Source organism: Lepus europaeus, chromosome 13 (genome assembly GCF_033115175.1).
Source record: "Lepus europaeus isolate LE1 chromosome 13, mLepTim1.pri, whole genome shotgun sequence".
Taxonomy (NCBI): domain Eukaryota; kingdom Metazoa; phylum Chordata; class Mammalia; order Lagomorpha; family Leporidae; genus Lepus; species Lepus europaeus.
The window spans coordinates 95,001,482-95,025,735 of NC_084839.1; the positions used below are offsets into that span (position 1 = coordinate 95,001,482).

The following is a 24,254-nucleotide window of genomic DNA, read 5'->3' on the forward strand; positions in this document are numbered from 1 at the left end:
ATACACATTAAAAAGTCAAGGGTAACTGAAAAGGGCAACTTGGAGAATATAAACACACATAGTAGAGTCAATGTTTTGCTTTTTAATACTACACATATTTTTAAACCTACACCCCCACGTGTATTTGTTTATTCTAGGAGGAAGTCTGGGGTAGTGATGTAAGGTCTTCCTATGTTTGTACTGTATGACTTTAATTTCTACAACTCACAGGAAGAAAGTTCTCAGTGTTTTAGCAAGTCTGTGAGGAAGCTGATGGGGTTCATCGAATCCAGAAGGGACAGTGTCAGGGCTTTCAAAGCATAAGGTAAAAATGCCCCCAAACTGTAATTTAAATTATAAATTAAAATCCTCAGAACTTGTAAATTCAAAGAGCCAGAAACTCAAAACCACTCATTGAACGGTCCCAAGGACGGCACAAACGGTGTCCCAGACCAGGGCAGGAGGGCCACTGAAGACCTCCTGCAAATACAGGTTCTCAGGCCCCACCCAGGGCCCCTGTTTATGAGGGCACTGGGAGAGGGGGCAGAGCCCTCAAGGGGTGGGCTGGCACCCATGTGTGAGAGAACCCAAGGAGCTCCTGGCCTGTCTCCCACCAGTGATGACCCAGGAAGTGAGTCCCTGACCAACGCTGACTCTGCCAACACTGTGACCTTGGATGCGCTGTGTCCACGACTGTGAGATAACTTCACATAGCTTACAGGGGCCTGGTCCACAGTCCTCTGTCACAGCAAGGGACCAAGGCAGCTGGGCAGTCGGAAGCTCTGGGGTAGGCCCAGCCACGCGAGCTCCAGCAAGTGCTCCAGGGCCCACTTTTACTCTTCCCCCTTCTCAAAGCCCTGCACACAGCCCAGGTTTGGTAGCACAAAGAATGGGGTGAAGCAAATGCCAGAAATAACCCTTCTGCCCATGCCCCCTCCACAACAGGCACCACCATGAAGTCAAATGCCCCCTTCTCACTCCCTTGCCCAGACAGCTGGCAGACCCTGATGTCCACCTCTTTTTTTATCATCAAAAATATTTCATTGACAATAATTATATTTTTGGGGTACAGTGTGACATTTCTGTTCTTATTTGTGCTCCTAGAAGCACTTTTTAAAATTTAAGAGCTAACAATTTTTAACATTTTGCCATATTCACTCTATATGTAGATATATTTTCTTAACGCATATACACTATTTTTTCTTGGAGACAGTGATATTCATATCACATAACATGGGGCTGAAATTGTGGCATAGTGGGTAAAGCTGTTACCTGAAATGCCAGCATCCCACATGGGAGGGGATTGGTATTTCAGCTGCTCTACTTCCCACCCAGCTCCCTGCTAATGGCCTGGGACTTCAAGATGGCCCAAGTGTTTGGGTCGCTGCATGCATATGAGAGACCTGGAAGAAGCTCCTGGCTCCTTGCTTCGGCATGGTCCAGCCTTGGCCATTGCAGCCATCTGGGAAGTGAACCAATGGATAGATGGATGATGATGATCTCTCTCTCTCTCTCTCTCTCTCTCTCTCTCTCACCCCCTGGGAATTCTTTCAAAATAAATACATAAATATTTATTTAAAAAATCACATAATGTGAGATTCATGACAATGATCATAAAGGAAAGTAAGATGGGTATATTGTCATGAAGATGGTATAATTTGGAAAGGACAATCCTTATAACTATATACCAAATAATATGACACCCACACAATTTCTGTTTCTCTCTCTCTCTCTCTGTGTAGACAGAGAGATAGACAGATAGCTACATACATAAATACATGCATACATACTAGTCTTTCTGTGTCTGGCTTATTTCATTCAGCATAATGATCTCTAGTTCCATTCATTTTATTGCAAATGTCATTCATTTTGATGGCTGAGTAATATTTCATTATGTATATAAACCACATTTTCTTTATCCAGGCATCCAGTTGACAGACATCTAGGTTGATCTGTTGCTACTGTGAACTGGGTTGCAATAAACATGAGAGTGCAGTACCTCTTTCATATGCTGACTTCATTTCCTTTGCATATAATCTAAGCAGCAGGATAGCTGGATCACATGGTAGACACATTTTTAGTTTTGGGGGAATCTCTATGTTGTTTTCGATAATGGTTGTACAAATTTGCATTCCCACCAACAGTGTATTAGGGTAACTACTTTCTCAACACCTTGCCAGCATTTGTTATTTTTTGATTTTGGGGTAACAGACACTCTAACTGGAGATGACAACTCACTGTGGGTTTTACTTGCATGTCCCTGAAAACTAGTGAAATTGAGCATTTTTCCTTTTTTTTTTTTTTAAAAAGGTTTGCTTGTTTGTTTATTTGAAAGGCAGAGTGACAGAGGAGAGACAGAGCCCTTCCATCTGCTGGTTTACTCCCCAAATGGCTGCAACAGTCAGGGCTGGCCAGGCCAAGGCCAGGAGCCTGGAACTCCATCCTGATGTCCCACATGGTTTCAGGGGTCCAAGGACATAGGCCATCTTCTGCTGCTTTCCCAGACACATCAGCAGGGAACCAGATGGGAAGTGGAATAGCTGCAACTCTAATCGGCACTCAGGGATGCTCACTGCTGGCAGCGTGACCTGCTGTACCACAATGCCAGCCCCTGAGAATTTTTTATTTGTCTATTGGTCACTGTATTTCTCCCTTTTAAAAATGTCTATTCATATCCTTTGTTCATTTCTTAACCGGAGTGCTTGCTTTGTCGTGGTTGTTGTTTCTTGAGCTCTTAATGTATTCTGAATAATAAGCCTCTATCAGATGCACAGTTTGCAAACAATTTCTCCCATTCTGTTGTTTTAACTTTTAATCAGTTTTTACCAGATTCAATATGGCTTGTAGATACAGTTCTAAGAACATAATGATATTCCATCCCTTCCTCCCACTCTCCTTTCTCCTCCCTTTCTTTGTTTTGTTTTTGAGATAATGTATTTTAGGAGCTGGCACTGTGGCACAGTGGGTTAATGCCCTGGCCTGAAGCACCAGCATCCCATATGGGTGCTGGTTTGAGACCCGGCTGCTCCACTTCTGATCCAGTTCTCTGCTATGGCCTGGGAAAGCAGTGGAAGATGGCCCAATTCCTTGGGCCCCTGCACCGGTGTGGGAGACCCGGAAGAAGCTCCTGGCTCCTGGCTTTGGATCAGTGCAGCTCCGGCTATTGCAGCCAGTTGGAGTGAACCAGCGGATGGAAGACCTCTCTCTCTCTCTGCCTCGCCTCTCTCTGTGTAACTCTGACTTTCAAATAAATAAATCTTTAATAAAAAGATAATGTATTTTAAATTCACGTTACAGTAAAAAGGCTTAATACTTCACCAAGTAAGAAGTTTAGCAAGCCAAAAGACACTAGTTTAGTGGAAGTAGAGACAATGGCTATAAATAATAATTGAAAGGAAAAATGACCACTTCACCTATATAAAGTTTAAAGTAATCATAGATCATTAAAACTAGTAGTATAATATTCTTGACCACTGGTTTGACAAAGGTATAAAACAAAGTTTTACAAAAATTTGCAGCAATACTAATACACACAGGGTATTCTTTTTATTTGTTTTAAAATTTTAGCTCCCATGTATAAGGGAGAATAAACAGTGTTTTCCTTTCTGAGTCCAACTCATTTCACTCCATATGACATCCTCCAGTTGTGGCCATTTTGCTGCGAATGATAGAATTCCATTCTTTCCTATAGCTGAATAACATTCCATTGTGTATACACACACACACACACACACACATTTTCTTTATCCATTCATTTGATGGACAGCTTGGCTGATTCCAAATTTTGGCTGTTGTGAACAGGACTGGTGTAGGTATCTCTTTGATACCATGTGTTCCTGTCTTTTGGGTATATAACCAGCAGTGGGACTGCTGATCACAATGGCAAGTCTATTTCTAATTTGCTAAGCAGTTGGCACACTCTTTTCCGCAGTGGGCTGCACTAATTCATGTTCCCATGTTGGTTATTTCTTCACTTGGGTGTGCAGAAGCCTCTTAGCTTGATGGAATTCCACACATCGTTTTTTTGCTTTTACTGCCACTGCTTTTGGGAGTCTTACCCCAAAAGCCTTCATCTAGACCAATGTCTTGCAATGTTTCCCCTATGTTTGCCTCTAGTATTTTGATAGCTTCTGATCTTGAGTTTAGATTCTTCATCCATTTTGAGTTGATTTTTTTTTTTTTGTATAGGGAATAAGGTGGGTCTTGTTTCAAACTTTTGCATGTGGAAATCTGATTTTCCCAACACCATTTAGCGAAGAGGCTGTCCTTTCTCAAGGGAATGTTTTTAGCACATTTGTCAAGGATTAATTGGTTGCAGACATGTGAATTTATTTCTGGGTTTCTATTCTGTTCCAGTGGTCTACCTCTCTATTTTTATGCCAGGACCACGCTGTTTTGGCTATGACTTCCTGTAGTATGTCTTGAAATCTGGTGTTGTGAGCCAGATGGCCTTATAGACTTGTAGCTCCTGTTCTGCTCCAGAGCTACAAGAGTTGCACTAATGCTGGGTGGAGGAGGCAGGCCCCACAGAAGCTGAGAGAGAGCGGCTGCGTCTGTGACAGTGACTACAGCCTCCAGAAGGAGGTGCTTTTGGTTTTCTCACTGGAGGAGTGAATGCTGGGTTTCTCTACATAGCCAACTTGACTCTCTCCCCATGTCAATTTCTATACCCACCTCCACCAGGGCTCTGGCCACTACGTCACCAGCTGACCTCCTTCACAGTCCTTATGTCTCTGCCATCTCTGTGTGGCACCTCTTTCTCTTCTTATCAGAAGGTTTGTCCTGAAAGCTGTTGTTCTTGTCATTTTCCTGTTCAAGATTTCCAAGTTCTCTAAACCATTTTGACTGTCCATTTCCAATTAACAAAAGAATCATGAGGGTCCTGCGTTGTGGCGCAGCACATACAGCTGACAGTTGTGATGCCAACATCCTCTATGGGCACCAGTTCACGTCCTGGCTGCTCCACTTCCTATCCAGCTCCCTGCTAATGGCATGGGAAAAGCAGCAGAAGATGGCCCAGGTATTTGTACCCCTGTTGCCCATGTGGGAGACTGAATGAAGCTCCTGGCCCCTCAGCCCTGGCCATTGTGGTCATCTGGGAAGTGAACCAGTGGATGGAAGCTTGCTTACTTTCCTCCCTCCCCCTGCCAACTCTTTCAAATAAATAAATAAATCTTTGAAAAAAGAAAAACAATCATGAGCACACAGCCCACACAGACAGAGAGGAAGACCTGCACCATTACATTATGCTCAGAATAACAACAAAGGAAAAAACTAAAAGGATGATGTAAAAAGTGTATAGGCAGGGGTCAGCATTGTGGTGTAGTGAGTAAAGCTGCTACCGGAGACGCAGGCATCCCATAGGGTTGACAGTTTGAGCCGCAGTTGCTCCACTTCCAATTCAGCACCTGGGAAAGCAGCAGAAGATGGCCCAAGTCCTTGGGCCCTTGCACCAGTGTGGGAGATTTGGAAGAGGCTTCTGGCTCCTGGCTTCAGACCAGCCCAGCTCTGGCCGTTGCAACCATTTGGTGAGTGAACCAGTGGATGGAAGATTCTCTCTCTCCCTCCCTCTCTCTGCCTTTCAAATAAATAAATAAATAAATAAATAAACCTTAAAAAAGTGTATAGACAAACAGTCCCAAATTCGCAATGGTTCACTTATGACTTATGAGGGTGCAAATACGATCCTCATTCCACAGAAACCATCCTTGGAATGCTGACTTTGAGTGCTTCCTGGGCTAGTCCTGTACAGTCTGGTCCTCTGTGGTGCTGGGCAGCAGCAGCCACAGCTCCAGTCAGTCCATGGTCATGAAGGAAACCACCGCTCTCTACAGTGCTGAGCTGCTGGGCTAGGACATGTGGTAGGCTGGATGGATTCAATGTGCTGTCGATGGATAATGTCTTCAGTTAATGGAAGGTTTTTTTTTTCAGGATATTGTAAGTCAAGCAGCATCTCTGTGTGTGTACGTGTGTTGTAGTACTAGCAGTAATACAATCCCCTTTCACCACACTCCATATGAAGGTTTCCATCTTGCACTCTAATGGATGTCTTGCACCTGGCCTCCTCGCTGCCCTGTTTCTACTCCTCCATCCACCAAAACAAGTAGGTAGTGCAGTTCTGAACACATCCAGCCCTCCAAATCCACAGAACGTCTTCTGACTTCTTACACAACATTTGCATGGCCCAACTATGAAATAATCCATGTCTGGTCCCAAAAGGGTCTCGTGTCTAAAGGACGGCACTGACGAGGCTCTCAGCCCTGTCCCCTGTGAGGGACTAGGCACGAGTGGACACAGGGCCTGGCTACTTCACTCTCTGATGCAACGTCCTGTAGGATCACTGGGGTCCAACCACCACCACCACCATCAAGCATGCCCAGTGCTCCCTCCCTTGGTTCTCAGGCATGGCACCATCCAGGTCTCCTCTCCAGACGAAGGCTGGCTCCAGGACTACCTGAGCCCAGGCTCCTGGGCTTGGACTCCTGAGTGCCCTTTGTGAAGAGGCTGCACCCACCGCTCCTCCAACCTTACCCCTCAGTCCTCAGTCCCGTGGTCTCCCCATCGCAACTGGACGCCCGCTCTTCACAAAGGCCCTCTCCACAGGTCTGTGCCTCGCCGCCTTTCCAAACCCACATGGCCCAGCCGGCCTCCAGCCCTCTGGACCCTGCCTTTGCACCTCGGGGGTGCCTCCCACTGGCTTCTGTCCCTAGGACAGGACTGCGTCCCTGTCCTAGCCATTCTGAAGATCACTGTGAAGTGAAACATGATGTCAGAAGAACTTTAACACAACTGACCCTGAGGCCCCAGCTCATGCTCTGAAGTAAAGCTTTACTGATCTAAACTAGAGCTTTGCCCTGTAGGGGTCTCGCCGTATTCAAGAAAGCTGTAAGGACAACAGTTTGAAGGCACAGAAGCCCACTCTGGAATCCTCACCAGGCAGCCCTTTTCCTATTTACACGAGGACACAGGACAATATGAGCCCACCATGGGATGAATGAGGTAGATATCTCCATAAGATTTGCTCCATATAGGAAAAAAAAAAAAGCAAACCCCAGAAAAATTGATGGTATAAAAAATCATTTATGGGGCTGGCATCGTGGGTTAAGCCACCAGCTGTGTCACCCGCATCCCATATGGGAATGCTGGTTCAAGCTCTGGCTGCTCTGCTTCTGATCCAGCTCTCTGCTACCCTGCTACCCGTGGGAGATCCTGACAGAGCTGCTGGTTCCAGGCTTTGGCCTGGTCCAGACTTGGCTGTTGTAGCCATCTGGGGAGTGAATCAGTGGATGGAAGATCTGTCTGTCTGTCTGTCTCTCTTCTGGGTAACTACCTTTCAATAAATAAATGCATCTTTTAACATATTACACTTTAATACATAAAGATACTCTGCACTCACACTATGCATCCAGCATCTTGTGGGGAGGGAATGGGGAGGTAGAAGGGAGAGAAGCTTCCTTCCCATTGCCTTCCACGCTGCTCGAGCTAAAATTATGAATTGAAACTGAGCCTCCAAAAGATATAAAAGGGCAATGACCTTTGCACCTTACCATGCAAACTGTATATCTGGCCTTTAAGCACCAAGTGCCTCAGTGCCCAGATTGTCCAAATCAGCTTAGTACTTGGCAGCAGCGATGCCACGGAGAGAAACCTCCCCACACCATGGGCATTAACAAGTTAGGTGACCACCCTCAGAGCAGAAGCTCTGCCTGCAAATCTTCCCCGAGAACGCCTGCCATTTTTGCCGTTCGCAGCAGCACACCGATACGTCTGTGAACGGGCCCCACTCCGGCCCATCACACAAGGGCCTACCGTTCATTAAGCAAACATTCGGAAATCCCCTTATCTCAAATATTAGACGACAGCACTAAAATTGGGGCAGACGGTAGGAAGAGACGGAAAGGAAAACACAAGACCACCTCTGGTCCCCAGAAAGCCAAAATGTACTTTAAGTCTGCAAACTCCCAGAGACAAACATTAAATGACAACTAGGCTCCCCTCTCTTCTTCTACTGCCTCCCCGGCACTTCACAAACACCAACAGAGGTCTGGTGTGGCACAGCAGAAAATCCTGCCACATTATTACTCTGGTTCACAGATGTAAGGAGGTGCAACGGCAATTTCTCTCCAACAATGAAGATTACAAAACAAGGATTCTTCCAATAGTTCATGGAAAACCTGTATTATGAAAAAACTGCGTGGATTTCAAGGGCGTGGAGAGGCTATCAGCAACGTAAACTTTAAAAACGAACTTTTTCAAGCATCCTCGTAAACTCACCCTGAAGAACCAAACACTTGCATCCTCTTAATTTTCTCATTGACGAAAGGAATGGATTCACTAAAGAGAAAGAGCAATTCCCTCTAACCCAGGGGCGGGGAACGTCTAACCTGCAGGTCGTGCACGTCCCGTGAAATCATTTGTTCTGGCCCTGCCAAGGCAATTGCAGGCGAAACTCGAAATTCAATAAATCTATAGCAGGCTAATTTTTAAGTTGATAATTCTGTCTGGCTGCGAATGATGTTGGTATATCGTTATAAATATTGCTTCACTGAATCATACCGTGTAAGTGACAATATATTATTCTTTCCCATGTTAAAGAAAAGAAGAGGGGTAATAATGAGTCTTGGCTTATTAGTAATGTTTTATTCTTAATTTGGGTGCTAGTTCTGAGTGAGATCAGAGGACCAAAAACAGCTTTTATCAGTACACTTCTGTGTATTTCTTGGTAAGCATACTGTATTTCTTTTCTTTTCTTTTTTTTTTTTTTTAAGATGTATTTATTTATTTGAAAGTCAGAGTTACACAGAGAGAAGAGAGGCAGAGAGAGAGGTCTTCCATCCGATGATTCACTCCCCAGATGGCCGCAACAGCCGGAGTTGCACCAATCCGAAGCCAGGAGCTTCTTCTGGGTCTCCCACATGGGTGCAGGGGTCCAAGGACTTGGGCCATCTTCTACTGCTATCCCGGGCCATAGCAGAGAGCTGGACAGGAAGTGGAGCAGCAGCGTCTCAAACCGGCACCCATATGGGATGCCAGCGCTTCAGGCCAGGGCGTTAACCCACTGCGCCACAGCGCCGGTCCTGTATACTGTATTTCAACAAAATGTTTTAAAAAGGAAAGGAGATCTCATTTATAAGAGTATATTCAGTAATAAATCTATATGTGGAAAACTAAAATACTTGAAGCGAAATAAGTTTGGAATAAACACTGTGTTTCTGGATGAGGAAAATGAACAAACATCCAAACGACCCGTGGCAGAAACGCGGTCCCCCAGACCCGGCCTAGTCCATCCAGCATCAGCCGAGACAAGCAATTAAAGCATAGCCTCACTCGTCGCCTCCAGTCCCGCCACAGGTGCACACGGACGTGAACGTGCGCTCTTCCCCTCCGGCCAGGCACTTCCTGGTGCAAACAGAAGGCATCTCCACCTGCACAGCCCAGGATCCCAACACCAGCTGGCAAGGCGGCGATGCCCCTGTGAAAACCGCCACAGGCCCTGCCTCCTCCACTGGCTCCTGGGAGCGCCAACTGGAACATGGAGAGTGACACTGACGAGTCTGCTTTGAGATTGCCCATGGCACGGAAATACAAGAACAAAAGGCAGTGGTGGTTAGGAAGAAGAGGTAAAGTCAGACTCCTCATGGCAACTCCTCAAGGGTGAGACCACCCTGTAGCTGGACCGGGAAGCTCAGAAATATGGCAGGTAAAGTTGTCTTGATTTCTTGTAGGAGGAAGAACAGCAGGACTATGGACAAGATGGGGAAAAGGATGAGTGTAAAAAGCAAGAGAGAAATAAAAGAAAAATCAACACAGATTACAGCCTTGGGCACATTTTGCTGGTTACTGCTGAAGAGTTCCATTAGTATAGATTAAGCTCCCCTTATCTGCAATGCTAGGGACCGGACGGGCTTCACATTTCATGTATTTTCAGATTTGGGAATAGTTGCATATACATAATGAGGTGTCTTGGAGCTGGTACCCAAGTCTAAATAGAAAATCCCATTGTGTTCCACAGACAGCTTACACACACAGTTTGAAGGTAATTTTATACAGTGTTCTTAATCATTTTGTGCATGAAACAAAGTCCCATGGCGAGGAGCTGTCCACCTGTAATTGCAGGTTTTAGAGCACTCTGATTTTCAGATTGGAGGTGCTCAACCTGTAATATATTTGCTACTGGGTCTTTATGTAGAACACTGCAGAGGGGGCCGGCACTGTGGCGTAGTGGGTAAAGCTGCTGCCTACAGTGCTAGCATCCTGTATGGGCTCCGGTTTGAGTCCTGGCTGCTTCACTTCTGATCTAGCGCCCTGCTATGGCCTGGGAAAGCACTGGAAGATACTTTCCCAAGTCCTTGAGCCCCTGCACCCACATGGGAGACCCAGAAGATGCTCCTGGCTTCAGATCAGCACAGTTCTGGCCATTGCAGCCACCTGGGGAGTGAATCTGTGGATAGACAACCTCTCTCTCTGCCTCTGCCTCTCTGTAACTCTGCCTTTCAAATAAATAAACAAATCTTGACGAAAAAAAAAAAGTACATTGCAGAGAAACTTGACAGAAGCACACTTCGTTAAGAATATACAAAAGCTACATGACAGAAATTAGACAGCCTTTGTGAAGGGCTAAAGAAAGACTTGCCTAAAAGAAGACACGCACAGTGTTTCAGGATGGGAAGGCTTGGTAACACACATAAATTATGGGGATATAATTTCTCTCTTCTTTTTATTTCACCCTTTAGTTTTTCTACAGGGAACACCTTATCTTCTTATTTCTACATTATTTTGTAATTTTTGAAGGAAAACTTTAAAAAGTTTAATAATGATTTCAAGTCGGTTCTCTCATCTTATAGTCCAAAGAGGCAGAGAGGAAAAGAACTCAGGGATGGGGGGGTGAGGGAGATCCAGTAAGACCACCTGCAAACTACATGTCCGTGGGCACAACCTTGGAACATAAGGGAGACCTGATACCTTAGACTTACTGTCTACCATAGTGTGGCCGGACTGTACGACTATTCCTGGAAAGCAGCCTAACATGCCCTGGCAAGGCCAGCCTTTTACCAACAGCTTTCACCAGAGTCCACGAGTGTGTGAAGACAGGGGAGAACGAGAAAATGAAGTGACAGGGACAGCATGGTAAGAGAGGACAGGAACGCACACAGGGGGAAGGCAGTGGGAGATGGTGAATGTGCAAGTAGGAGGGCATAGCCAGGGCGGGCAGGTGCAAGCGGGATAGGAATTGGGGTGGGTGGGTGCCTTCCGAGGCCTGTGTGGGGGCTGATGGTCTGGGGCACAACAGGGCAGAGCCAGGAAGGTGCATAATAAGGCAGAGGTGTGCAGCAGGTGCAAGCATCCTCAGCAGGTAAGCGCAGCAGGTGCGAGGAGCACACGCGTCTTCTTCCAGAGGGACTGAGGACTGTGCAGACAGCGCACAGTGGCTTGCAGAGGTCGTTATGCCCCATCAAAGAAGACTTCCATCTAAACTAAATAAAATGAAGCTATGGGGCTTCAACCCTGACAAACTGATCTCAGGCCACCAGGGATCACCACACTGTCCCTACTGTCGCCTCATTAGCCAACTTGGAGGTGTAAACAGGGCTTCTACCGCAGGGCCCAACAGGAAGACAGCAGGCTACTGAACTGCCCACCAACAAGACAGGCAATGCAAGAAATATCTCTAAATCCAAAATGCCTCCTGCCTACCTCCCTGCTGCAGGCACCCACAAAGTAGCATTTCTTTCAGAACATCTGTCATGAAAAAGACTACGCCCTACCTCACACCTAAGAGGATGGCTACTTTAATAGAACTGAACAGAAGGAACACGCCAGCCATGCTGTGGAGAAACTGGAGCCCTTGTGCACTGTTGGTGGGAATGTAAAACGACATAGCCACTGTGGAAAACAATGGCAGTTCCTCAAAAAAATTCAACACAGAATTACCAGATGGTCCAGCAAGTCCACATCTGGATATCTACCCAAAAGTATTAAAAGGCCGACGTTGAAGACAGAGCAGCATTATTCCCAGAGACTCCACCTCCTAAGAAAGTCACCTGGGAGATGATGAGTTCAACATACAAACTCTGGGGGGACAGAGACCCTTGGACCGCACTATTGACCTAGAGAGCAGTACCGTACACCAGGATGGAAATCCTCCAGCGTGCCTACATGCGGGGACCACAGGAGAGAGGCACACAGCGAAGCACAACCACCAGCTGCAGGAGCTGCCCCTCCAATAACACCTGATTCTGCTCCGCTCTGCCCTGCCCTGAGGCTTGAACACCCCGCGCACATCGCCCTACCTGAATGCTCGCACAACGTCTACTCGGCTCACGGAATCTGGTCCACGTGGGGCCTCATCTCCACGCTGCACCTTTCTGGGCCCCAGGACCCCTGCTCCGTGCATGCTGCCACCTCTGCCTTCCGCAGGCTGACTCAATGCCACTGGCCCTGAGGGCATCCCTGCTCCTGGAATGTCCCAGGGCTCTCTTTCTTGCGACTCAGCAGTTCATGGAGACCAGCATCTTAGAAATTATGTGGGGAAGCAGAATAAAAGAGATGAAAATAAAGATCTCCAGGTCCAAAGTCCTGCTTCTACCCACAGAACAGTGAAGACAATCGCGAATCCTAAAATTGAACACAGACATTAAAAAATGAGCCTAACTTTTCAACACAATACTCTGTACATCCACCTTCCTTGTCTAAAGACAAAAGAACTACCAAGAAATCCCGAATTTTCTGCAGTGTGTTGTTGGCAGGGGTACCGACGTGCGGCTCTGAAGCGATTTTATCTATAAGGCAGTACAAACACACTGATGCTGACGATGAGGTCTCCCTGTGGGTCAAAGGAACGGACAGCAGCAGGAGCTGGGAGGACACCTGTCCTGTCCAGATTGAAATCGGGGCCCTGCAGAAACTCATAACTGGTAAAAATATGTGACAGCACTGAAAATAATAGTGCTCCATTAGCAATGGATGCATCTAGCGCTCAGAACCTTGGTTTCTAAACAACTGTGCACTAAAAGGAACCAGGGCTCCCCGAAGAAAACAGATAATTTCAGGTTTGGAGCAGAAAAAGGAAAATGAGCCTGTCACATCTAGAACTCAGAATTGCTTGAAGACTAAAAGAGTCCATGAGTCCACAGTGATAATAAATAAATAAATAAATAAATAAATAAAAGCCTGTAGTAGGTGAATGGTGCCCTCCCAAATAAGTCCTCATCCTGATTCTAGAACTTGTCAATATGACCTTGCAGGGACAAGGGGTATTTGCAGATGTAAGTAAAAATCTTGAGAAAAAAAGCTCATCCTAGGTTGTCCAGTTCCACTTTAAATCCAGCGACAAATGTCTCAATAAGAAACTCTTGGGAGGCGGGGAACTAGCCTCGTGGTTAAGAGCTGCTAAAGAAGCTCCTGATGCCCATCAGAGTGCCTGAGTCTCCTCTCCTGGCTCTGGCCTCTGTCTGCCATGCAGTCCTGGGGAGGCGGTGGTGACTGGGTCCCCACCACCACACGGGAGACCTGGACCGAATTCCCAGCTCCAGCCTGGAACACTGGCCTTGCCCTGGCTGTTGTAGGGATTTGGGGGGTGAAATAGTGGATGGGGCTCCCCTCTTTATCTCTTTCACTTTGTCTCTCAAATAAATACATCTTCTTATAAAAGAAACAGGAGTGATCTGGAAGATGGAAGATGAGGCCAGGTAATGGGGGGAGAAGTCAGAACGAGGCAGGCACAGCCCAAGATCATCTGAGGCCACAAAGGAGACTTCAGAGGCAGCAGGGCTCTGCCGGCACCTTGATTTTAGGAGTCCAGCCTCCAGAGCTTTGAGAAGAAACTTCGCTGGTTTTACAATCCCCAAGTCTGGAGGTAATTTATCACAGCAACTACGGGAAAGTCAGTGAGGAAAAAGGGACGGCAGGTTCTCAGAAGAATCTCAATTAATGAAAGTCCAAGGATTGGGACCAGTGCTGTGGTGTAGGGGCTATAGCTACTGCATGTGATGCCAACATCCCATTTGGGCACTGGTTTGAGTCCCAGCTGCTTCAATTCTGATCCAGCTCTCTGCTGATGGCCTGGGAAAGCAGTGGAGGATAGCCCAAGTGCTTGGGCCCCCACACCCTCATGGGAGACCCAGAAGAAGCTCCTGGCTTCGGGCTGGCCCAGCCCTGGTCGTTGTGCCCATTTGGGGAGTGAACCAGCGAATTAGAAGATTTCCCTGTCTCTTCCTCTCTCTCTGCAATTTTGCCTTTCAAATAAATAAATTTAAAAGACTTACAAGGATTTACAAAATTAGAAAATTACCATTTGCAAGCCCCAATATAAGAACTGGTCCACAGAAGGATGTCCAACGGATACTAAGTGGCTGGAGCCTCTAAGAGGGAGGCCACAGACCATACAGGGAAAATGCACCTTATCAAATGAAGCCACTGGAGGCCACCCTTTCCAGGACATCAAATTCAGTATCAGTGACAGCAGCACCTTACAAGCATTATTATTAAAAAAAAAAAAAAAATGTTTAGGGCCAGCACTGTGGTGCGGCGGGTGAAGCCACTGTTTACAATGCCCACATCTGTATTCCACTGCCTGTTCAGTCCGAGCTACTCCACTTCTGATCCAGCTCCCTGCTTAGGCACCTGGGAAGGCAACAGAAGGTAGCGCAAGAATTTCTGCCCCTGCCAACCATGTGGGAGACCTGGCTGGAGATCCAGGCTCTTGGCTTTGGCCTGGCCCAGTCTTGCCTGTTGTGGCCATTTGGGGAGTGAACCAGCTGATGGAGGGGTTCTCTCTCTCCTTCTCTCTGTTGGTCTGCCTTTCAGAGAAATAAATAAATAAAACTTAAAAAAAAAAAGTTTAGCTGAATTTAATCATAAGGAAACAATCACATAAGTCCATAAATCTAGAATGTGGACTGTTTTACAGAACTGAGCTTTTTGTTAAAAAATGGAAAGCAAATGTAATGAATCAAAAAATCTAGCTATTATAGCTCAAGAGACTTAGAGACATAACAACCAGATGCAGTGTGTAAATCTTGACTGGATCCTTGATTAAAACAAAACAAACAAACAAAAACCCAGAAGAGCTTTCAAAGGCATTTAAGGTACAACTGGGGGGAAGTTTAAAGGTGGACTCTATCTTAAGATGCCACTGTTTATGTTCATTTTTAGGGTGTGACAATGGTCACAGAATGCCAGTATTCTTAGGCGATCCACGTGAAAGTATTTAAGGGTGAAGCATTAATTATGCCTGCAATTTTTAAATATCTCAGCCAAAAAGTACATATAAAATTTATATAAAAAGTAACAGAACAAACATGGAAAAAAACGTAAGGAACTAGTTTATCTAAGCAAAGTATTCGGGTGTTTGCTGAATTATTCTTTCAACAAACAGGGCAGAAAATTGTTATAAAATTTTAAAAATAGAATGAGGTTGTGCCTCCAGTGCAGGCTGGAAGCGGCCATCCTCAGACGGCTCCTGGGGCTGACCAGAGTGGGGGATCCTAGGAACCAGCACTGCATGGGCCCAGGCTGATTCTCACGCTCTTCTAGGTCTGGAAACACCACCTTCATGGGCTTGTTTTTAGCTCTTTCCTCCCTGCAGTCTGCCGGCGTCACGATGAGGTCTAACTCGCTGTGCAGCCTCCATGGCAGCAGGCCAGGAAATATTTCCCGAGTCAATTTATGAGGGCAGCAGCCAAGCACGTGGCTGTTGGTTAAGGTCAAAACCGTACTCTACTGGAAGTCCCAACTTCAGAGAAGTTTGAAGTCTTACCATAAAGGCAAAGCTGAAGCACAGAAAAGAGAATTTCCTTCACATGGTGTTTGGGTTTCATTTTCAACAGAGGAACAGCGACAGGAAAGAAAGGTGCCACAACTCAAATGTATTGCAACAAAACCCAGGACACACCAAAAGGAACATAAATGCTACTAGATACTGCAAGTGCAGTGGCAAGTATAGTGGCAAGAGCTGAAGGCTCCCAAACCCTGCTTAACTGTCAAAAAAATCTTTTTGTTCCTTTCTGATTTTTCTTTATTTTTGTTCCTATTTAAGGAATAAATCAACAAAAGAAAACGTTACTAGAAGGTGGAAAAATGGGTCAGGTGAGGGCAGAAGGACTGAGAGAAGGAGCCATGCAAGTCAGGCTGTGGGAACAGCGGATTCAGACCCGCGGAAGCTCAAGAACGGGTACATCCAGGGCCAGCACTGCGATGCAGTGGGTTAAGCGGCCACTTGTGACACCAGCATCCCATATCCGACTGTAGGTTTGAGTCCCAGCTACTCTGCTTCTGACCCAGCATTCCTGTTACTGTGTCTGGGGAGGCAGTAGATGATGGCCTAAAAACTTGGGCCCCTGCCACTCACCTGGGAGATCCCGATGGAGTTCCTGCCTCTTGGCTTTAGCCTAGCCCAGCTCTTGCTATTGAAGAATGAACCAGCAGATACATAATCTCGCTCTCTCTCCCCGTTTGCCCTTTCTCTGTCACTCTGCTTTTCAAATAAGTAAATAGATCTTAAAAAATAAAGAAAGAACTGGTGTGTCTACAATGGGGTGAAGGCAAAAACTTGATTTTCAATTAAGTCTAAGAAACAGGACAAATTCTGGGTCCAGCTCCTGGACTGGCAGAAGCCCAGTGATTCCACCTCTGGACTGGGGCAGCTCAGGTCCAGCTGGAACCATCAGGTTGCTGCTCGGGCCTATGGCCCTCTCTCTGCATCCAGCTCCAGCACCCGTGAGCTGCTTTCCCCACCCAGCAGGGGCCAGGGAGAGCCTTGTCGAGCAGCCCCCCGATAGAACTGATAAGGTACGAAGGCTAGGAGGCTCCACCAGGAAACGGTACAGCTCACGGTCAATGGGCACTAGCCATCAGCTCTGCAGGGTCCCCTACTCTCTGACACACACAGGCCATCAGAAGTCAGCTTTGAACAGGAAAGGAAAAGCACCCTGGAGGAAAGAAAGTACTCAGCGAGAAGAAAACTGAACACATAAAACTGCCATTCAGAGACTACAACCAGGGCTGGTATTTGGCTTAGTGGTTAAGACTCCTGCATCTCATATTGCAATACCTGGGTTCAACTCCCAGCTCTAGTTCCCAATTCTCACTTTCCACCAACACAGAGGCAGTGGTGATGGCCCAGGGAGTTGGGTCTCTGTCACCCATGTGAGAGACCTGGACTGAGTTCCCAGCTCCTAGTTTCAGATTGGGCCTGGACTGGGCCATTGCGAGCATTTGGGGAGTGAATCAGTGAGTGGAGTATTGCACATGCAAGTAAATTGTTTCAGAAAGAAAATGCAAGCGTGAAATGGAATCCACATTTTAGTTTTTTAATAATTAAGAGAACAGAACTCTTACAAATGAAAAATGATGGGGGAAATAACTTATAAAATCATTGGCAGAGTATAAATACAAAAAGGAAAAAAGATTCCAAGAAGTAAAGCTAAACTTTAAAATACCGAAAGATTGGAAATAAAACTAAAATACTGACCAAGGCAATACTACAAAGTAACCAAAGAATAACTGAAGAAAATCTCCACAAGTGAAGATGCCCCTGGATCACCAGGGCTCCAATCTCCAGCACCTGGACAAAGTACTCCAAGGCTGCACACCTTGGCTATCTGAGCACTGGCGATGTATCAGTGAGGCGGCTTCATTAAGCTGCAGCAGCCAGCTACCCAGAAACCCTCAGAGCCTTCAAACCAGAGATTTACTCTTCAAGTTTATGTCAAGGGCAGAACACTGAGCACCATCATCTTGAACGTTGCAAGTTATTAATCCAGAGGTAGAGAAAACTCCAGAAGCAACTTCACTCTCACAGCTAAATCTGGGGCCCAGAAGCGAAGCAAGCACTCTGCACAGCTCCCAGGCAGACCACGGTGCAGCCACTGCATAAGGCCACCAGGCACAGGGGAGAGGAAGACAGTCCTAGCAGTAGTCAGGGTGGAGCGGAATGAAAATGCGTAGTGCACAATGACTGCTAGAGGCAAAAAGAAGACCCAACAACCTTCCAGAAAGAAAGGGTCTGGCTTGGGGCCAGCATTGTGGCTTAACAGTTAAAGCTGCCACTTGAAATGCCAACATCCCATATGGGCGCCAGTTTGTGTCCAGGCTGTTCCACTTCTGATCCAGCTCTCTGCTAACAGCCTGGGAAAAGTGGATGGCCCGAGTGCTTGGACCCCTACCACCCTTGTGGGAGACCTAGAAGAAGCTCCTGGCTATTGAGGCCATCTGGGGAGTGAGCCAGCAGATGGAAGATCTCTCTCTCTCTCTCTCTCTCTTTAACTCACTTTCAAATAAATAAATATATCTTTAAAAAAAAAATAAAGGAAGGGTCTGGCTTGAAACTCCTTAGCAACATGAGAAGCCGGCAAGAGATGGAACAATACCTTAAAAATTCTGGAGGGATCATTTTTCTAGAATTCCACAGTATCAGCAAGTGTGAAGGCAGAAAAGTCACTTATGGACAAAGTCTCAACATTGACCTCCAATCAGATCCAAATCAGGGAGTGAAATAAGGAAGAGATCAAGTCAGCACTCAGGAGCCCTGTGGCAAGCAGGGGGCAGGGGGCGAGGCTGCCAGGCATACACAGCTGGTAGAATACGCTGGGATCCCTGTGGCAGGTGCACACGGGTAACGTCCTGTTACTTTCTAGCATCCATGGCAAAGACACAGACAACTGGCAAAGGCTATGGAGCTGGATCAGTCACAGTGCACAGTGAAGCGAATAACAAAATCAGCCGAGTGTTAGCTTCCAGGGAGAACAAAGAGTAATGTACAAGGCTCACCATGAACAGCATTTACAGAGTCATATAAGCCAACACTAATTGTTGATGATCTCAAAATCACATTACATGCATGAGAGGGGGAAGGCTGAGTACCTGGTCGGTGGAGGAGAGGAAAGAGAATAAACAATCATCCTCCAAAGAACAGTCACTGGGTCCGTGACATCTACAACTGAAAGCCAGGAAGCCTATGATTCAGCGGAACAGACAGACATCAAAGTAACGAGCAGAAGGAGGCACTTGCTTCTGGGTGGGGGAAATGGTGGCAGCACTTGTCATGCCCTACAAACCCTGCAGGGGCTCTTCCACTGCAAACCCCACAACCATTACCTAACTTTTTAAATGATATGCATGCTGAAAAGTAAAACAAAAACAAAAACTGAAGGTAACTCAAGCTGAGTCTCACTTAGGAGTGACCTAGTAGGACTGGCAGGATTTTGCTACAACCCAGTGGGCAGGTACTATGCTCCTGGGATGAGCTGACGACACTGCTTTAATGTCTACAAGGGCTGAAACACTCAGACACCATCCCTGTGCTCAAGGACTGGGAATTCCTTCCATAAAAAAAACACAGATGTGGAAAAGAACTCGAGGGCAATGCAGGCCAGCAGGTGGTCACCCCCAAGGCCTGGTGCAGAAGAGTCGGTTCTATGAGAACAAGAAGGGAGATGGCCACGTGGACAACAAAGGTGTGGGGAAAGTTCTAGGAGGTGGAAGGAGAAAGATTCACTGATCTGGAGTTCTGCTGGAGGGACATGCAGAGCCTTTCTGGAAGACAGACAGACAGGGACAGTGTGTGTCATCTGGGAGCCCCGGAGAAGGAAAGCAGAGATTAGCAAGCACAGGTGTCCTTGTTGATCACGATTCTCAGCTTCCCCGTATGACATCGATCAGAGCCCTGCGAAGTTTGTCCTGCCAAGCAGCTCAGACTTCACGACCCTGAATTACCCCAGCCCCAAGCCCCTCAGAGCTGCACAGAGGCCTCCCAGGGTGCCTGCACTGGCCACTGTTTGCTTGGACAGCTTCATCACTGTTATTTCTGTTCTCACTTCAAGGAAACTACTCTTCTTTACCCTCCTGGAATGGCCCCTGTTCTTGGCTGCCACAGGGCCTCTGCACATGCTGATCCTCTGGATACAGTCCCTCTTGTGCTCTCCTGTTAACTCTTTCCCACCCTTCCTTCCCTCGGCTGAAGCCTTGATCCCTGACTGCTGGGACACGTCACACACTCCCAGCACTCACACCCCAGCCTTGACCCCTGATGGCTGGGACATGTCACACACTCCCAGCACTCACACCACCTGTAAGTTCCCTGACTGCTGGGACATGTCACACACTCCAGCACTCACACCCCAGCTTTGACCCCTGACTGCTGGGACACGTCACACACTCCAGCACTCACACCCCAGCCTTGACCCCTGACTGCTGGGACATGTCACACACTCCCAGCACTCACACCACCTGTAAGTTCCCTGACTGCTGGGACATGTCACACACTCCCAGTACTCACACCCCAGCCTTGACCCCTGACTGCTGGGACACGCCACACACTCCCAGCACTCACACCCCAGCCTTGACCCCTGACTGCTGGGACACGTCACACACTCCAGCACTCACACCACCTGTAAGTTCCCTGACTGCTGGGACACGTCACACACTCCCAGCACTCACACCCCAGCCTTGACCCCTGACTGCTGGGACACGTCACACACTCCCAGCACTCACACCACCTGTAAGTTCCCTGACTGCTGGGACACATCACACACCCCCAGCACTCACACCCCAGCCTTGACCCCTGACTGCTGGGACACGTCACACACTCCCAGCACTCACACCACCTGTAAGTTCCCTGACTGCTGGGACACGTCACACACTCCCAGCACTCACACCACCTGTAAGTTCCCTGACTGCTGGGACACGTCACACACTCCCAGCACTCACACCACCTGTAAGTTCCCTGACTGCTGGGACACGTCACACACGCCCAGCACTCACACCCCAGCCTTGACCCCTGACTGCTGGGACACGTCACACACTCCCAGCACTCACACCCCAGGCTTGACCCCTGACTGCTGGGACACGTCACACACTCCCAGCACTCACACCCCAGCCTTGACCCCTGACTGCTGGGACACGTCACACACTCCCAGCACTCACACCCCAGCCTTGACCCCTGACTGCTGGGACACGTCACACACTCCCAGCACTCACACCCCAGCCTTGACCCCTGACTGCTGGGACACGTCACACACTCCCAGCACTCACACCCCAGCCTTGACCCCTGACTGCTGGGACACGTCACACACTCCCAGCACTCACACCCCAGCCTTGACCCCTGACTGCTGGGACACGTCACACACTCCCAGCACTCACACCCCAGCCTTGACCCCTGACTGCTGGGACACGTCACACACTCCCAGCACTCACACCACCTGTAAGTTCCCTGACTGCTGGGACACGTCACACACTCCCAGCACTCACACCCCAGCCTTGACCCCTGACTGCTGGGACACGTCACACACTCCCAGCACTCACACCCCAGCCTTGACCCCTGACTGCTGGGACATGTCACACACTCCCAGCACTCACACCACCTGTAAGTTCCCTGACTGCTGGGACATGTTACACACTCCCAGCACTCACACCCCAGCCTTGACCCCTGACTGCTGGGACATGTCACACACTCCCAGCACTCACACCACCTGTAAGTTCCCTGACTGCTGGGACATGTCACACACTCCCAGCACTCACACCCCAGCCTTGACCCCTGACTGCTGGGACACGTCACACACTCCCAGCACTCACACCCCAGCCTTGACCCCTGACTGCTGGGACATGTCACACACTCCCAGCACTCACACCCCAGCCTTGACCCCTGACTGCTGGGACACATCACACACTCCCAGCACTCACACCCCAGCCTTGACCCCTGACTGCTGGGACATGTCACACACTCCCAGCACTCACACCCCAGCCTTGACCCCTGACTGCTGGGACATGTCACACACTCCCAGCACTCACACCCCAGCCTTGACCCCTGACTGCTGGGACACGTCACACACTCCCAGCACTCACACCCCAGCCTTGACCCCTGACTGCTGGGACACGTCACACACTCCCAGCACTCACACCACCTGTAAGTTCCCTGACTGCTGGGACACGTCACACACTCCCAGCACTCACACCCCAGCCTTGACCCCTGACTGCTGGGACATGTCACACACTCCCAGCACTCACACCCCAGCCTTGACCCCTGACTGCTGGGACACGTCACACACTCCCAGCACTCACACCCCAGCCTTGACCCCTGACTGCTGGGACACGTCACACACTCCCAGCACTCACACCACCTGTAAGTTCCCTGACTGCTGGGACACGTCACACACTCCCAGCACTCACACCACCTGTAAGTTCCCTGACTGCTGGGACACGTCACACACTCCCAGCACTCACACCACCTGTAAGTTCCCTGACTGCTGGGACACGTCACACACGCCCAGCACTCACACCCCAGCCTTGACCCCTGACTGCTGGGACACGTCACACACCCCCAGCACTCACACCACCTGTAAGTTCCCTGACTGCTGGGACACGTCACACACTCCCAGCACTCACACCCCAGCCTTGACCCCTGACTGCTGGGACACGTCACACACTCCCAGTACTCACACCACCTGTAATTTACCTGCCTTGGGTGATTATCCAATTCATGCCCACCTCCCTTTCTTGGCCAGTTTCTCAGAGTGGGCTTCCCAGACCAGGCAAGAGCATCAGAGGGGAACACATGGGAAATGCAAATTCTCTCACCACACCTCAGACCTACTGAATCACAAACATGAGGTGGAAGCCAGAAATGTGTTTAAAAAAAAAAAGAAAAAGAAAAACCCTTAGGCAATTCTGAGGCCAGTTCAAGTCTGAGAGCCTCGGAGCCCCTGCAGGGTTTGCCAGGACAGAACTCCTTATTGTCCCCACCCACTGTGCTAGATTATGTGGTCTAAGGAGGGACACCAGGTGTTTTTACATCTCATGGTGTCCCCCGGAGCCAAGCTTTAGCGACAGACAACAAGGAGGCCTTGGTAAGGCATCCTGTGAATGAATGGTGAGAAACTTCCCACAGCCCGTAATTCCCTCCCTTATTATTTCTAAACCCCTGCGTCTAACTCCAAAACCCACCCCCAACCCCCACCCACAAATCAACACTGAACCTGTTGTGCAAAGACCTGGGTTCCAGCTCCAGCTCCCAGGCCTGGGTGGGCTTACATCTTGGCTTCCCCTCTGTGTAATCATGCAGGCAGTTTCTAATCGCACTTGGCCTTACTTTCCACACCTCCAAAGTGGAAATAAAATCACAGAGCCCATTTCCCAGGATGAAGATAATTCACTAATTCTTAGTAGCACGCATGCACGTACATGGTTAAGCACTCACCAAACTTAGGTATTATTACCGTCCTAATCATAAGGATTTAACTTTAGGTGGTCTCTCCTCTGGGGGCTCAGCTCTAAGACAGACTTCAGACTAGCTCTTCTCTGCTTGCAAAAACTACCTCCATCTCATGCCCATCCCAGGCCTCCAACCTCTGCAGGCAACCGGAGCCCTGAGCTTCCCGGTCTCCACCCTCCTGGACAGCAGGGCTGTGGCCAGCTGGGTGGGTGTCCTCACACTCGTCCAACCAGAGCACAGCTGGAGTCCCTCTCCTGGGTCCCCAGGCACCTCTGGATGAAGTAACCCCACCAATCAGCAGGTGTACTCCATCGCTCAGCGTGTGTGTGCCTGTCTGGGTGCGGGGATTCCAGCGGCCGTCTCACAGCTACTTCTAGTCCGATTTCCGTACTAACAGCAAAAGTACTGACAGCGCGACTCAAACATACTCCCATCCGATACACGTCCAACAACAACGACAACAACAAGGCTTCTGCCTCCCTTTAAAGCAGAGGGTCCATCACCCGCCCGCAAAGTGGCCCACTGCAGGGCAGTGTCCCCGGGCAGCACGCAGGGGGTGACCGCAGACGCCGGGCGCGCACGCCCCGCCGCGCCCCGGGGGACACCTGGCACCACCGGACACCCGGGCGCGGCCGCGGGGGCTGCCAACGCTCGGCTCCCCAAGAGTTAAACGCTGAGTAATTTTCCTGCGGAGCAAACAGGCGAAGCGGGGACTCTGCCAACGGCAACGGTATTTTTATCCCACGGAGCCAGCGCCGTGCGCGGCCGCGGGTGTCCCCAGGGGTGTCCCCGCGCGGCTCGCTCGGGTATCGCCGGCCCGGACCCTCGGACGCGGACAGCGCGGCCGGGCTGGGCACCGCGGGGGTCGGCTGAGGACGCCGCGCGGTCACCGCGCCCCGGGGGCCAGGGCCCCCCTCCGCCGGCCGGCCGCCCGCCCGCGGTCCGCGCCGGGCCTAACCCGCCCGGGTCCGCGACCAAGTTGGCTGGCTGCTTCGCCGCCAGAGCGGAACGGGGCCGGAGCAGGAAGCGCAGGTCCCGTCCGGGTCGGGGCGGGACCCCGAGCTGCAGG

At 49.0% G+C, this 24,254-nt stretch overlaps 1 protein-coding gene across 2 annotated transcripts in view; it reads right to left on the bottom strand.

The window, feature by feature from the left end:
• UXS1 (UDP-glucuronate decarboxylase 1) overlaps positions 1 to 24,254 on the bottom strand; it is a 101,827-nt gene that overhangs the window by 77,324 nt on the left and 249 nt on the right. The gene's annotated exons all lie outside the window — the stretch shown is intronic.